Genomic DNA, 17,326 nt, shown 5'->3' with positions numbered 1-17,326 from the left:
CAGCTCGGCACGTCAGACGGAGTTTGCGCCGACGCACTGCATGGCGCTAAGATCGCCTGCGCAGCCAGCTGCCTCGCCGATCTTGTCGGCGAGGTTCGCCTCTCCGACGAGCATGCATCCGACGCAGGCATGGGCGGCCCCGAGAGCCTCCTCGCGGGCCTCCTTGACCAACTCCATGTCACCAGCGAGCCTGCCATGGATTTGGAGTCTGTAGGCTCCACTGACCCGATGCTGGTCGACTCCGACACCGCGTCGCTCGACGCGTTCCCCACCAACGTGGTGGTCTACGACGAGCCGCTCCCTCGCGCAGAGAGCGACGGAAGCATTGTCACAGAGGTGCTCGTCATCAGTCATGACGAGCATCCTGGCGGAGGAGCGCATGACCAACTTGGCGCGGCATTGCAAGACCTGACTGCGCCCATTCCGGAAGACGCTGACGCGGAAACGTTGGAGGCACGCCGCCTTCCGCTCGTCGAAGGCGCGAAGAAGCTGGCTAGCATGAGACGCTTGTCAGAAGCCTACTAGCGTGAGATGGATCGCGCTGTGGGCGGCTCGCCAGCCCTAGTTGGGCCCAGCCGCCTAGGTGCGGTCCAGCAGCGCAGCGTGGCCATCGCCAACCTGTTCGGGGCAAATCGCCCTGTATACGCCACGCCTGCGGAGAATATTCGAGCTGCCCAGGTGGCGGCGGACGAGCTGGACAACTTCGAGGGTGAGGAGCGCCGCCTGATGACCCAGCGAGTCCAGCGGCTCCTCGACGCAGCTCCCGCGCAGAATGAGGCCGGCTGCCGCATAGAGGCGCCACAGCGACAAAACGACGACCCGCCTCCACGCTGAGATCAAGGCGCGACGTCTCAGACGCCGACTGGCGGCGCCCGAGGAAGGAAGGACAAGGAGCCAGCTGTCAGCCACAGTCGGACTCGCATTACCATAGAGTGCGACCAAGACGGCTGCCCGAGAGCAGTGGAACGACAGGGCGACTGTCCGCCTCCTCCTCCTCGCAAGGAAAGGCGAGTCTCCCCGCCGTCTGTTAACCATCCGACTCTCGGCGACCGCCTTGGCCGCCGAGAGGGAGTCGGAGAAAATGACGCCCGCCACCGGATCGACCGACTTCACCGATCCCTGGCGCTGGAAGAAGAAGATGAGTTGGGTCCGCCTTGTTTCGGGCCCTGCATTCGAGACGAGCCCTTTCCCAAAGGGTTCACGCTCCCAAGAGACACGCCCAAGTATACCGGCTCCGTGAAGCCGGAGGACTGGCTGGTTGACTACTCCACGGCCGCCAGCATAGCGAACGGCAACAAGCGTGTTGCCTTAAAATACGTTCCGCTCATGCTCCAGGGCACGGCCCGGACATGGTTGAACAACCTGAAGCCCCGCAGCATCAACAGCTGGGTCAACTTCACCGATGCGTTCGTCCGCAACTTCACAAGCACGTACAAGCGTCCTCCCAAACCTTGCCAGCTCTCCTTGTGCGTGCAAGGCCCCAACGAGTCGACTCGCGACTACCTCACGCGCTGGGCCGAGCTCCGGAACTCTTGTGAGGGCGTGTTATCGAGTACTTCACCGCCGGGTGCAGAGAAGGCACCCTCCTCAAGCACAAGCTCCTCTGCGACGAGCCAGAGACCCTCGACGAGCTGCTGATCGTAGCAGACAAGTATGCCACGGCCGACTCCTCCATGAAGGCGGAGATTCAAGTTAGTGCGACTGGCAAAGTGGCCCATCAAGATCCTAGAACTCCGGCTGGATATGCCGGTCAGCAACAACAGCAGAACGACCACAAGCGCAAGGCCCCACAGCCAGCTTCCAGCAGCCGGCAGGTGGCGACGGTCAAAGACTAGCAGCGGGATGGGCAGCCTCCACCCAAGCGACAGAAAGGCGGCAAGCCCAACTGGTTGTCGGCTTTCTCATACGAGCAGACTCTGGATGGTCCTTGCAAGTTCCACAGCGGCGCGAAGCCGTCGAATCACACCACCCGGAAGTGCCACTGGCTCACCAGGATCGCCAAAGGAGATGGCCTCCTGCCTCCCCCGCCTGCTGGGCAGCATCCTCCGCCTCCACCCCAGCAGCCGGCTTTCAGGCCATTTGGCGCAGTACAAGACGAGTACCCCGAAGAGCACGGAGCCTACGTGATATTTACTAGCAGGCGGCTGCAGCAGCAAGAGGTGAATGCAGTAGCATCAGAGACACCAGAATTCATGCACTGGTCCGAGAAGTCTATCAGCTGGAGCAAAGCTGATCACCTAGAGGTGATGCCAAGTCCGGGCTCCTATGCCTTGGTCCTGGATGCCACCTTTGCCATAGATAGACGAGCTGCTCGCTTCTCGCAAGTTCTGATAGACAGAGGCAGCAGCATCAACATCCTGTATAAGGACACCATGGAGAAGTTAGGAGTCAAGCAAAGACAGCTTCAGAACAGCCGGACTGTGTTCCACGGCATTGTTCCTGGCCTTTCCTGCTCACCAATCGGCAAGATCCTGATTGACGTCCTCTTTGGAGACAAAGATCACTTCCACCGAGAGTCAGTTTGGTTTGAGGTGGTGGATCTCGAGAGCCCATACCATGCATTACTTGGCCGACCCGCCCTGGCCAAGTTCATGGCGGTCCCCCACTACGCCTACCTCAAGATGAGGATGCCTAGTTCCAAGGGGATTCTGACCGTAGAGGGCGACTACCGGAAGTCGTCTGCCTGTGCGGCTGAGAGTAGTCGGTTGGCCGAGTCCCTAGTGATCGCGGCCGAGAAGCGGCTCCTTGACCGGGTTGTGGCGATGGCCGGCAAGCACCTAGAGGTGTCGCCTAACCCCAAGGAGTCGGAGGCTGAGGGTTCGTTCAAGCCGGCCAGAGAGACAAAGAAGATACCCTTGGATCCGGAGCACCCAGAGAGGTACGCTGTCGTAGGCGCAAACCTCAACAGCAAATAGGAAGGCGAGCTCGTCGATTTCCTCCATGAGAATCGGGACATCTTCGCATGGTCCCCCAAAGACATGCCAGGTGTACCGACGGAATTCAGCAAGCACAAGTTACATGTCCAATCTGATGCAAAGCCAGTCAGGCAGCCCTTGCGCCGCTTATCAGAAGAAAAGAGAAGAGTTGTCGGAGAAGAGATAGCCCGACTCCTAGCAGCCGGCTTCATTATGGAAGTGTTCTTTCCAGAGTGGCTAGCCAACCCTGTCCTGGTACTGAAGAAGAACAAGCAGTGGTGAATGTGTATTGACTACACAAGCCTCAACAAGGCTTGCCCCAAGGACCCGTTTGCTTTGCCAAGAATTGATCAGGTGATAGACTCCACAGCCGGATGCGAGTTGTTGAGTTTCTTGGATGCATATTCGGGATATCACCAGATCAAGCTAAACCCGGCTGACAGACTGAAGACCACCTTCATCACACCATTTGGAGGCTTCTGCTACCTAACCATGACGTTCGGCTTGAGAAATGCCGGCGCCACATTTCAGTGTTGCATGCAGAAGTGCCTCCTCAAGCAACTCGGCAGAAACGCCCACGTCTACGTGGACGATGTGGTGGTGAAGACGGAGAAGCGTGGAACACTGCTGGAAGACCTCAAGGAGACCTTTGAGAACCTGCGCCGATTCCAGATCAAGCTCAACCCTGAGAAGTGCGTCTTCGGAGTACCAGCCGGCCAACTCCTTGGTTTCCTGGTCTCTGAACGCGGCATAGAGTGAAACCTTGCAAAGATCAAGGCCATTGAGAGGATGGAGGTACCCAGCCGACTGCTGGACGTTCAAAAGTTCACTAGCTGCTTGGCGTCCACCAGCCGATTCATCAGTCGGCTGGGCGAGAAAGCTCTCCCCTTATACTAGCTCATGAAGAAGACCACTTTTTTCGAGTGGAACCACAAGGCGGACGAAGCCTTCCTTCAGTTGAAGAAGATGTTGACTACTCCACCCGTTCTGGCGGCTCCGACTCCTAAGGAGCCCATGCTCCTGTACATCGCCGCCACCAGCCTAGTAGTCAGCACGGTCATTGTAGTGGAATGCAAGGAGGAAGGCAAGGCACTACCTGTCCAGAGACTGGTATATTACCTGAGTGAAGTACCATCGACCTCCAAGTAGAACTACCCCCACTACTAGAAGATGTGCTATGGCATGCACTTTGCCGCCAAGAAGTTGAAACCTTACTTTCAAGAGCATCCAATCACCGTGGTCTGCACGGCCCCACTTGCCGAGATCATCGGAAGCCGAGATGCTTCTGGCCGAGTGGCCAAATGGGCCATAGAGTTGGCTCCCTACACCATCTACTGCCAGCCCCGCACCGCCATCAAGTCACAGGCACTGGCCGACTTCCTCGTCGACTGGGCTGAGACCCAGTACCTACCACCAGCGCCCGACTCCACCCATTGGCGGATGCATTTCGACGGCTCCAAGATGTGCACCGGCTTGGGAGCCGGCGTTGTCCTCACTTCTCCTAAAGGCGACAAGCTCAAATACGCATTGCAAATCCACTTCGCCGCCTCCAACAACGTCGCCGAATACGAGGCGCTCATTCACGGGCTCCGGCCTGCCAAAGAACTTGGCATTCGCCGGATCCTGTGTTATGGCGACTCGGACTTAGTGGTCCAGCAGTCGTCCGGCGATTGGGACGCCAAAGATGCAAACATGGCGAGTTACTGTTTCCTCGTGCAGCAACTCAGTGGATATTTCGAGGGGTGCGAGTTCCTCCATGTGCCAGGAAATGACAACGACCAAGCAGACGCCCTGGCACGAATCGGCTCTACCCGCCAAGCAATACCATTCGGCGTCACCCTTCAGCGCCTCCTCAAGCCGTCTGTCAAGCCTTCACCAGAATCAGACAACATCTTTGTGCCAGCTCCCCCCAAAGAAGTCGGATCCGACTCTAAAGCCCCAACAGACGGTACGAGGATTTTGGCAGATGGCTCCAAAGCCGCCACAGTCGAAGCCGACCCAAGGACTGCAGAACCCGGCCCGGGGACTGTGGCTGCCAGCCTGAAGACTCCAGAGCTCGGCCCGAGGGCTGCACCAGTCGGCCCGGGGACTTCGTTAATTCAACAAGAAATAGCTGGCTCCAGCCCGCCGCCTCCCAGCCCAGCCGCCCTCGTCCAAGTTGCAGTTCTGGCAGTTGAAGAAATAGCAGCACCCTCATGGTCCCAGCCCATCCTCAAATTCTTGGTGAGCAAAGAGCTGCCGACTGATGAGACATCAGTTCGGCAAGTACAATGCTGAGCAGCCCCCTACACCATAGTCAATAGAGAGCTGGTCAGGAGCAGCGTCACTGGTGTCTACCAGTGCTGCGTAGAGCCAGAGCAAGGCCAAGCAATTCCCAAAGACATCCATCAAGGCGAGTGCGGCCACCATGCGGCTTCAAGAGCACTCGTCGCCAAAGCTTTTCAACACGGTTTCTTCTGGCCGACTGCCTTAGAAGAGGCCAAGGAATTGGTCTAAAAATGCAAAGGGTGCCAGAAGTTCCGCTCCAAGCCACATCAGCCGGCTTCTGCACTCAAGACCATCCCCATTGCCTGGCCCTTCGTAGTTTGGGGCCTAGACATGGTGGGACCATTCAAGACAGCACGAGGTGGCTTAACTCACTTACTTGTCGCGGTGGACAAGTTCACCAAGTGGATAGAAGCGAAGCCAATCAAGAAACTGAATGGTCCGACTGCCGTGACTTTCATCTCCGACATCACAATTCGGACAACGACACAAATTTTGCCAAAGGCGCCTTGGCCCGTTTCTGCGCGACACAGGGCATCCGACTGGACTTAGCATCCGTTGCCCATCTGCAGTCAAATGGCCAGGTGGAGCGAGCAAACGGCCTCATCCTGTCCGGCATCAAGCCCCGACTGGTCGAGCCTCTGGAGCGCTCGGCTGGCTGCTGGCTCGATGAGTTGCCAGCCGTCCTCTGGAGTCTACGCATGACTCCAAAAAAGTCAACCGGCTTCACGCCTTTCTTCCTCGTCTACGGTGCTGAAGCCGTCATCCCAACGGACATAGAGTTCGACTCCCCGCGAGTCACCATGTACACCAAGGAGGAAGCAGAAGAAGCACGTCAAGACGATGTCGATCTGCTGGAAGAGGGCTGGCTGTTGGCACTCAGCCGGTCTAGCATCTACCAGCAGAGCCTGCGCCGATACTACAACAGGAAGGTCAGGCCGAGATCTTTCCAAGAGGGCGACCTTGTGCTCTGACTGATCCAGTGAACAGCCGGCCAGCACAAGCTGTCGGCGCCTTGGGAAGGCCCTTTCATCATCAGCAAAGTGCTGGGCAATGACTCCTACTACCTGATTGACGCTCAGAAGCCCCGAGCATGCAAGAGGGACGACTCCGGCAAAGAGACAGAGCGGCCATGGAATGCAAATCTCCTCCGAAGATTTTACAGTTGATGCAGTATGTACCATGCTACCATTTGTATTAAAGTACCAAGACTTCGGCCCCCCCGAGACGAGCTCAGGGACTGCCCTCTTTTATCTATATGATAAGAATTATGCCTACGAGCATGTTACTCTTTGTTATGCCGCTTGGCACCGGGCTCGACTAGTCGGCCCAGGGACTTGCCGCCTTGCGCTATGAAATGCTTCCTGCAGCCGGACAAGTAGTGTGTGGCGCCTAAGCCATCTCCTGTCAGAAGCCGCAGCTCGTAGAGCGACTGTCCGGTGGGCAGGAGTAAGGTAGAATGGGCGTACGCATGAAAAATGGCTAAGGACTCAAAGCATAAAACATAGTTTAAGCCGGCTTCCAGCCTTTTTTCGCAAAACCAACTATTGAGCAGTCAACTCGCCGCCTTCTATTCAACTTGCTCAAAACTCTAAAACGGCTAAGTACTTGCCTTCCCAAAAGTAGCCAAGCATTTGATCCAGCGGGAGTCCGCAGAGCGGCTGTCCGACTGGCAAGACGACAACTAAGGGAAGGCGGCAAAGGGAAAAGCCAAAGGAGCAATGAGCAAGAAAAGATAGAATTCGGATAAATAATTACATAACATAGGCCCTTGGCTGAATCTTCGAGCAGAAGTTCAAAATACACCCCGTGGGTGGAATTGTGCGAATTAACAAGTTCTTCAGAGACTACTAAAGCACATAAAACAAAGATAAGGCGGCAGACGGATTCGGAGGGTCAGAGGAGACGGAGGTGTCAGGCGTTGGGGCGGCCGGCTGGGTAGTCTCGGCTTGATCGCCTCCGGCGGCAGTCGGCTCGGTCGCACGCGGCTCGTTGTTGGAGGCGCGGTCGAGCTGGGGCTGGCCGTCCACTCTGTCTTCTGGTGCCTCCGCCTCACCTCCGTCCTCCGCCTCGCCTTCCTCCTCGACGCTGGAGCCGATCACCTCCGCCGAGTCCTCGTCGTAGTCTGGGTTCATCCCAAACCACTTCGGCGGTACCTCCTCGCCGTCTTCAACCCACTCGGGGACGAAGATGCTGGTGTCGGTGTACTCGGCGATCGCCGCGGTGCGCTTGACGAGGGCGTCTTCCACGCCTGCCAGCTCCGGCTGGGCCTCTAACCGGAGTGTGGCCAACCGGTCTAGGTCCATCCCCAGATACCACGCCTTGACGAATTCCAAGGCTCGGCGCTCTCTAGCCCAGGCCGAGGAACCTTTCCAGGCCTAAAGACGGCCAGCCGCGACCTCCAGCCAGTTGGCAGTCCGGCTGGGGGTGCGCGGAGCCTGCATGTCCGGCCATAGGGCAGCGATCGCCTGGGCGCCGACACATTGAAGCCGGCGCAGCATCCAGTGAGCCGGCCGAAGGCGAGCCTCGATGCTCAGGAGCTGCTCGTCAAGGGTTCAGGGGGCGTCGGCGGCGATCTCTGCGCCTTTCGCCCTCCGCCCTTCACGGTCAGCCTCGATGGCTTGGTTGGCGGCCTGCGAGTGGCCAGGGAAGAAGTCTGCCAGTACGAAAAGAATGAAGAAGCAAGTCAAAAATCAGGAGTCGGCTCGACCTATAGTCGGCAGCTCGAAGAAAGAAAGTAAAGAAACTCACCATCAATGATGTCCTCAATCTCGTGGAACCCGGAGGCCAGCAATGCCTCCTTGTCAGACCAGGAGGAGCGCTCACTTGCGAACTCGGCCAGGAGGGCGGTCTCCGCTTCTTCCGCCTCCTTCTGCGTCTTCTTAAGCAGCTCTTGCTGCTCTACCAATTGTGCGGCCAGCTAATCGTGCCCTACGGCGAGCTTGCCGCACTTCTCCCCCTTGGCGCGCAACGTGGAGTTGGCCTTGCTCAACTGCTGTTGAAGAGTGGCGTTGGCCTCTGAAGAGAAAGAAGAAAGAAGGCGTTAAGTCATCAACAAATAAGGTCGCCGGGGAGATTCGGCCCGAGTGCTCAGCAGTCGGCCCAAATCTCGGGGACTACAGCCCGCGGGTGCGCCAGCGCGCCCCCGCAAAGAAGAAAAAGGACTCACTCCGGCTCTCCAACAAGTCGGCGGTCCGCTTTCCCAGTTCTTCAACATTGCGGTTGAAGGCGGTGACATGGAGGTTGTGATAGTCCCGCGACAAGTATTTCAGACAAAAGTTAGTACCCGGAACTCACCAATTGGAGTTCCGGGCCGCCTGCTCAGCAGCCGGCCCGAAACTCGGGGACTACACCCAGTGGGTGCGCTGGCGTGCCCCCAAGAGAGGAACAAGAAAACAAGGACAAAAGAGAAAGCATACCTGGACGGCTGCCCGCGACGCCAGGTACGCCTTGGTGCAGTTCTGGATGGCGTCGCCCTCAGCTCGCAGCTTTGTCTGGACGTCCAGAAGCGCCTGGTTCAGCGGGCCCATGCCGCCTCCTCGCACCCACCCAATGGGCGCGGTGCTCGTCGCTTCGGCGTCTGGGATCGCCGAGCTGGCGGTGCCGGTCTCCAAGGGGCGTGGCGCCGAAGTCGCCTTCTCAAGACGGCAGCGCATTGGCGAGCCGACTTGAAGGAGTAGCCTCGCCACGGCCTCGTCTTTAGTCGGTGGCACCGGCGGGTCCGCCGGCTGTTTGCCTTGCGCGCTCCCAGACGGCGGCGGAGGTAGCGGCGGAACGATCACATCCGGCATGGAGGTGTCGCCGCCTTCCCTCTCCATGATGGGGTTCTCGCCGCCGGCTTCCCCAGTCTGCCCCGTGAACTCCGGAGGCAGTGGCGCAGAGTTCAGTGGGGTGACGAACACCGCTGATTGGCGGTGCGCGGCCTCTTCAGCCTGCCGCCTCGCCGCGACAGTGGCTTCGGCCTCCGCCAGCTTCTTCTTGGCGGAGGCCTCAGCCTTCTCGGCCTCCACCTTCTCCAGGCGGGCGGCCTCTTCCTCTTCCTCCGCCAAGAAGAAATAAAAGTGGTGGCGGACGTCTCCGCCGACCCCATGACGGAGGCGGCGACAACCCTCTCAAGAGTGAGGGGAGCCCTGAAGCGAGGGAAGCAAGTAAAAGACTCAGACAAAAGCCACAAAGAAGGAATAAAAGCGTTAAGATGGAATACTCACGCGGAGACCAGTGGCGGCTTCTTTACTTCCTTGCAGAAGTGCATGGCCTTCGTGGCCGCCTCGTCCCGCTTGGTCGCCGCGGCCGAACTCTTGGGCTTCTTCGGCCGACTGCCGAACAAGGTCGGCACGGCCCTGCTCTTCTTCCCGCCGCCTGGAGCGCCCGGCGCGGCAGAAGAGCCCGCGCCGGGATGGCTTACTCCTGGCCGGTGGCGGGGGGCGACCTCCTCATCATCATCAGGCCAGTCCTCTGGACTGGCCCCGAGCCGCGGGCCGCCTCCTCCCTCGGTGTCGTCTTCCAAAGCCGCCGCCCCCAGATCGGGGTCGTCGATGTCGCTCTCCGCCCGGTCGGCGAGGAACTCGCGGGCCGGCCCCGCGGTGCCGGCTGATGGATGGAGGAGGGAATTCTGACCAAAGCCGACTGGTTAGGTCGGACAAGACAAACTCGGCAAGAAAGAAGACAATTCAAAGAAAGAAGGAAAAAGGCAACTCACTGTGGGGGGGGGGTTGGCGCGAGAGTACGGCTCCTTGCCGAACCGCCAATCCTCCAGGAGCTTGTTGTCCGAGAGGTAGTTCACCATGTAGGCCACCTCCTCGTGAGGCATGTCCTTGGTGCACATCCGACTCGGGTCATGGTGCCCGCTCATTTGGCATATCATGTAGGGGCGACCTTGGAGCGGGAGAACTCGGCGCGCCACGAAGGCGGCCAGCAGATCCGGACCAGTCAGGACCTCCGACTGCGTCAGCACTCGGAGTCGCGTGACGACGCCGGCTCCCGCGAGCGTCAGCGACTTGGCCCGATACGACCAGTTGGGCAGCCTCCCAGCCGGCGGGCCGGCAGCGAAAGTCGGCAGATTGACCCAATCGCCCTTCATGAAGATGCTCTTCACGTAGAAGTACAATCGCTGCCACATCTTCACCGACTTTATCAGCTTGATGGTGGGGAAGGGGTTGTCGGCCCCCGACCTCCGCACGGCGACGAACGCGCCACACTAAGCCGGCACGCCTGCGGCCTGGGTGCCGAGCTTGGTGTAGAAGAACTCCCCCCAGAGCTCGATGGTGGGAGGACACCGAGGAAGCCTTCGCACAGGGCAACGAAGGCGGACGACAGCACCACCGTGTTGGGCGTGAGGTGGTGCGGCTGGAGCTGCTCACCGGCAGCCCCAGGCCGCGCAGGCAGTGCGAGCGGAAGATAACCCGCTCGCCCTCCTCCGGCGCCGGAGATATCTCCCCCCTCGGCGCAAGGCATACCCGCACGTAATCCTCACCGGGGAGCCGACGAGTCTTGAGGAGGAACTCGATGTGGTCGTCGTGGACCTCTGAGCCATCCCAGGTGCCGGAATGCATCGAGGGAGGCGCGGCGGCGGAGGAAGAGCTCATCGTGAGCGGATCGCCGCAGCGTTCGGCAAAGCTTGGGCACGTGGCGGTGCGAGAAAGAAGAAGAAGAAGAAGAGCAAGGAGTAGCATGGAGGAGGGTCGCGTGTGCTCTGCCGCGCCCCCCTCCTCCCGCTACTTATAGCCTCATGGGCTATGAAGCCGACGGGGCGGTCGTGGGATTTACTGCGCCCACGACCCCCACGTTTCCACGACAAAGTTACTGCGCGCAGTAACTTCACGGGAATCCCAACCGTCTGCTCAGGCCGCAGCGGATCCGCTCGTGTGCCGAGGCGCGGTAAGAGCGGGCCCCACTTGTGGGCCTGTCCCGTCACGCGCGTGGGCAGGCAGACTGGCCCGGCCGCGTGTTGCCACGTGACGGGCCCGGAACGGGCGGCGGCCTGGAAGCTTAGCTAGCACGCCACTTGGATCCTGCCGCGGCGTCCGAAATATTGTACAAGTCTGAATTGAGCGAGTCCGACTCTGTGACGCCCCCGATCCAATCGTACACTAATCATGCACGCAAATGTGTACGATCAAGATCAAGGACTCACGGGAAGATATCACAACACAACTCTACAAATAAAATAAGTCATACAAGCATCATATTACAAGCCAGGGGCCTCGAGGGCTCGAATACAAGAGCTCGATCATAGACGAGTCAGCGGAAGCAACAATATCTGAGTACAGACATAAGTTAAACAAGTTTGCCTTAAGAAGGCTAGCACAAACTGGGATACAGATCGAGAGAGGCGCAGGCCTCCTGCCTGGGATCCTCCTAAACTACTCCTGGTCGTCGTCAGCGGGCAGCACGTAGTAGTAGGCACCTCCGGTGTAGTAGGAGTCGTCGTCGACGGTGGCGTCTGGCTCCTGGGCTCCAGCATCTGGTTGCGACAACCAGGTAGAAGGGATAGGGGGAAAAGAGGGAGAAAGCAACCGTGAGTACTCATCCAAAGTACTCGCAAGCAAGGAGCTACACTACATATGTATGCATTGGTATCAAATGGAATAAGGCTATCAAATGTGGACTGAACTGCAGAAAGCCGGAATAAGAGGGGGATAGCTAGTCCTTTCGAAGACTACGCTTCTGGCAGCCTCCGTCTTGCAGCATGTAGAAGGGAGTAGACTGAAGTCCTCCAAGTATCATCGTATAGCATAATCCTAACCGATGATCCTCCCCTCGTCGCCCTGTGAGAGAGCAACCACCGGTTGTATCTGGCACTTGGAAGGGTGTGTTTTATTAAGTATCCGGTTCTAGTTGTCATAAGGTCAAGGTACAACTCCAAGTCGTCCTGTTACCGAAGATCACGGCTATTCGAATAGATTAACTTCCCTGCAGGGGTGCACCACATACCCCAACACGCTCGATCCCATTTGGCCGGACACACTTTCCTGGGTCATGCCCGGCCTCGGAAGATCAACACGTCGCAGCCCCACCTAGACCAACAGAGAGGTCAGCACGCCGGTCTACACCTAAGCGCCCAGGGGTCTGGGCCCATCGCCCTTAGCACACCTGCACGTTGCGTGGGCGGCCGGAAGCAGACCTAGCCTAGTGGCGTTCCAGTCCAATCCAGCGCGCGCCGCTCCGTCGCTGACGTCAAGAAGGCTTCGGCTGATACCACGACGCCGGGATACCCATAACTACTCCCGCGTAGATGGTTAGTGCGTATAGACCAAATGGCCAGACTCAGATCAAATACCCAGATCTCGTTAAGCGTGTTAAGTATCCGCGAACGCCGACCAGGGCCAGGCCCACCTCTCTCCTAGGTGGTCGGAACCTGCCCTGCCGCTCCGCCTCAAAACTCCACTCGCGGGTGCTCCTCAAGCCGACCCGTCTTTAGTCACCACATGTATCATGTATAAAGTATATAGTATTTACCCGTGATCAACTCCCAAGTGATCACGGCCCGATAGTATAGCATGGCAGACGGACAAGGATGTAGGGCCACTGATGATAAACTAGCATCCTATACTAAGCATTAGGATTGCAGGTATAGGTATCAACAGTAGTAGCAAGGACAGGCTATGCATCAGTATAGGATTAACGAGAAACAGTAACATGCTACACTACTCTAATGCAAGCAGTATAGAGAAGAGTAGGCGATATCTGGTGATCAAAGGGGGGGGGCTTGCCTGGTTGCTCCGGCAAGAGAGAGGGGTCGTCAACACCGTAGTCGTACGGGGTAGGAGCGGCGTCGGTCTCGGTGTCTAGAGAGAGAAGAGGGGGAAGAAACAATAAATATAATGCAAGAATATGCATAGTGATGCATGACATGACAAGTTACGGCGTTAGAGGTGCCCTAACGCGGTAGTAGGTGATACCGGTGAAGGGGGATAACATCCAGGAAAGTATCCCCGGTGTTTCGCGTTTCCGGACCGGTGAACTGGAGGGGGAAAGTTGCGAGTTTGGTAGGTTAGGGATGCGTGGCGGACGAACGGACTGCGTATCCGGATTTGTCTCATCGTTCTGAGCAACTTTCATGTTGAAAATATTTTAATCCGAGTTACGGATTAAAAGATATGATTTTCTAAAGATTTTATTAATTTCCGAAATTTAATTAATTATTTAATTTAATTCGAAAATGGATTTATGACATCAGCATGATGTCATGCTGACGTCAGCAGTCAACAGAGTTGACTTGGTCAACCTGACATGCGGGTCCAGTGGGACCCACCTGTCATTCTCTGTTTAGTTTAATTACAGATTAGTTAATCTAATTAGTGATTAGGTTAATCTAATCAGAATTAATTAACTTAATTAATCACTTAATTAATTAATTAATTAACATTTTAGTTATTATCTATTTATTCATTTAACATTTTTTTTAATTCTTTTTCTTTAAAAAAAACGTTATGGGGCGGGGCCCCCTAGGCAGTGGCCCGGGGGCTAGCGGGTCGGGCGTTGCGGCGCTCGACTGGGCGTTCGCCCAAATCGGCGGGCGAGGAGGACCGGGGCATGGCCGGGCGGCCACCGGAGGGGAAACGCCTAGGGGGGAAGCAGCAGGGCGCCATGGCGCGACGGTGGGTGCGGGCGCGAGCGGAGAGAGAGGGAGGGCCGGGGTCGAGGGTGCGGTCGGTGGTGCCGGAGCACGACCAGGGGCTGAGCGGGGTGGCCGCGGGCGCCGGAGCGGGGACCGCTCGGTGAGTGAGCGAGGGGGAGAGGGGAGAGGTCGGGGGCGGGACGGCCCGGCGCGGGCCGGTGGCGCCGGAGCGCGTCGAGCGGCGACGGCCGAGGCGACCTAGGGGGAGAGGAGGGCGAAGGGGGAGCTCACGAGGGGGAGTAGGGCAACGGGGCAGTGGGCTCGGGGGCGGTCGGGGAGGACCGGCGAGGTGATCCTCCGGGCGGCGGTGACGTGGTTCCGGCGAGGAGGCGGTCGAGGCGGCGAGGTGTGGTCCGGCGGGGGAGGTTCCTGGCGGCGGGACGGCGTCGAGCGGCGACGGCGGGCCGTCCACGGGCGCTGGGGACGGCGGGTCCGAGGCGCGCGGCGTGCGGTTGAGGTGGCCGGCGCGGTCCAGGCGGCGTGGGGCGCAGGGGAGTGCGGGAGGGGCGGCGTCGGCGTCGGGCCCGATCCCGATTGGATCGGGGGGAGAGGGAGAAAGCGAGTGGGGGGGCGAGTGGGTGGCTGTCGGTTAGGGTTTGGGGGAGGGAGTGGATAAGGAGGGGGGTAGCGGGCCAGCCGGCTGGGCCTGGGGTTGGCCCAGTTGGGCCACGGCCCAGGGGGGGGGGGTTCTCCTTTTTTTTGGTTTTGTTTCCTGTTTTCCTTTTCTTTATTTCCTCTTCTGTTTTAAATCAAGTTAAATTATTTAGGCATTTTATAAAAATGTGTTTGCTTCATTATAATTACCCTGGCATTTAACTGCACACTCCGAACATTTTAGTTTAACATTTTGAAACTTTTATAATTTAACTTTATTTTAATGTTTGAATTTGACTCGGTTTTGGCCTAACGGTAGATTATCAATAGTAACCGGGGTGACGTGGCATGATTATCGTTGGATTACTGTAGCTTGATTACCCGGGCGTTACAAAACTCCTCCACTACAAGAAATCTCGTCCCGAGATTTAGGAGGTAGAAGGAAACAGTGCGGGGTATTCATCACGAAGACGATCCTCGCGTTCCCAGGTGGCTTCGTCTTCAGAGTGATTCGACCACTGGACCTTGAGGAACTTGATCGCCTTCTGACGTGTGCGGCGTTCAGCTTGGTCGAGAATGCGGACCGGATGCTCTTTATAGGAGAGGTCTTGTTGCAATTCAAGCACTTCATGATCCACTGCTCGGATTGGGTCCTTGAAGCAGTGTCGAAGCTGCGACACGTGGAACACATCGTGAACCTGAGAAAGGTTCGGCGGAAGCTCCAGTTGATATGCCACCTTTCCACGCCTTTCGAGAATAGTGAAGGGACCGATATAGCGAGGAGCTAGCTTGCCTTTGATCCCGAAGCGGTGAGCACCCTTCATTGGTGTAACTCGAATATAAGCCTTTTCGCCAGGTTGATAGACCATGTCTTGGTGATGACGGTCATACTGACTTTTCTGATGTGACTGAGCAGCCTTGAGATTCTCACGAATAATGCGAACTTGTTCTTCGGCCTGTTGGATAATATCCGGACCAAAGAGTGGACGTTCCCCAGTTTCTGACCAGTTCAGAGGGGTTCGACACTTTCGTCCATATAGCACTTCGAAGGGGGACATCTTCAGACTAGCTTGATAGCTATTATTATAAGAGAACTCGGCATATGGAAGAGATTCCTCCCATTTCTTGCCGAATGAGATTACACAAGCTCGAAGCATGTCTTCGAGAACTTGGTTGACACGTTCAACTTGCCCTTGTGACTGAGGATGGAACGCAGTACTGAACGACAGATGAGTCCCCATAGCTTCTTGGAAACTTGCCCAGAATCTTGAGGTGAATAAGCTGCCACGGTCCGAACTGATAACCAGTGGAATACCGTGAAGTGAAACAATTCTGGACATGTAGAGAGTAGCAAGCTGACTAGCAGTGATTGTCTCTTTGACCGCCAGAAAATGGGCAACTTTGGAAAGCCGGTCAATGACGACAAGAATAGCATCATTACCTTTCTGAGATTTGGGAAATCCAGTGACGAAGTCCATTTCAACATGGTCCCATTTCCATTCAGGAATAGAGATAGGTTGCAGAGTTCCAGCAGGCCTTTGATGCTCTGCTTTGATTCGGCGACAAATGTCACACTCAGCAACATAACGAGCAATGTCCTGCTTCATATTAGACCACCAGAATCTTTGACGAATATCCTGGTACATCTTTGTACTACCAGGATGGATGGACAGAGGCGTATCATGAGCTTCTTGCATAACCCTCTTAGTCTTATCCAGGTTTTTCTTCGAACATGGTACCACTAAGCGGCCTTTGAAATACAAGGCGCCATAGTCGGCGGTCGTGAAGAATGAGGGCTTTCCCCTTTTGAGGTCGCGCTTAATCTTGAGGACTTCATCGTCACATTTCTGTATCCATTTGATGGTCTCCACAAGATCTGGCTTCGCAACCAGGGTATTGAGAGAACCCTTGGAAACAACATGGAGGTTCTGTTTGGGAAAACCCTCGGGAGGGGGAGCGAGTGATCCTGGGGGAACAATATGGAGGTTCAGCCTTCTAAATTCTTCGGTAAGCGAGGGCTGAACTTTATGAACCTGGAGGTGCTTGCAGTAAGACTTGCGGCTCAAGGCATCAGCCATCACATTAGCCTTGCCGGGGGTATATGATATATCCACGTCAAAGTCTGCAACAGTCTCCATCCATCTTTGCTGGCGTAGGTTCAAATCTGGCTGAGTAAACAGATACTTCAGACTTTGATGGTCGGTGAAGATCTCGCAACGATTACCGAGAAGGTAATGTCGCCACTGCTTCAGTGCATGAATGACAGCAGCAAGCTCGAGGTCGTGAACCGGGTAGTTTTCTTCGTGAGGGCGCAATTGACGAGAGGCATAAGCAATCACTCTGCGCTCCTGCATTAGGACACAACCTAATCCTTGGCGGGAAGCGTCGCAGTAAATGACGAAGTCCTTCTTAGTATCAGGTGGTGCAAGCACGGGGGCAGAAGTCAACTTGTCTTTGAGCGCCTGGAAACTTTCCTGACACTTGTCTGTCCAGTCGAACTTGACACCCTTATGCAACAAATTAGTCAGAGGCCTGGCAATCTTGGAGAAGTTCTCGACGAATCGACGGCAATAGCTGGCGAGACCGAGGAAACTTCGGACTTGCTTGACGTTCTTCGGAGGAGTCCAATCGAGAATAGCTTGAACTTGTTCAGGGTTGACGGCAATACCATCCTTGGATATGACATGCCCAAGATAGGTTACTTCGGGGAGCCAGAATTCACATTTGGAATACTTAGCATACAGTTGATGTTCTCGAAGCTTCTCTAGCACAAGACGCAGATGTCCAGCATGTTCTTCCTCGTTCTTGGAAAATACAAGGATATCGTCCAGATAAACCACGACGAACTTGTCGAGGTAATCCATGAATATATAATTCATCAGACGAGAGAAGGTGGCGGGAGCATTCGTTAAGCCGAATGACATGACTGTGT

The sequence above is a fragment of the Triticum urartu genome, chromosome 6A (assembly GCF_056163025.1).
Source record: "Triticum urartu cultivar PI428250 chromosome 6A, HENAU_Tu73, whole genome shotgun sequence".
NCBI lineage: Eukaryota > Viridiplantae > Streptophyta > Magnoliopsida > Poales > Poaceae > Triticum > Triticum urartu.
Note: the sequence above shows the minus strand (reverse complement) of the source record.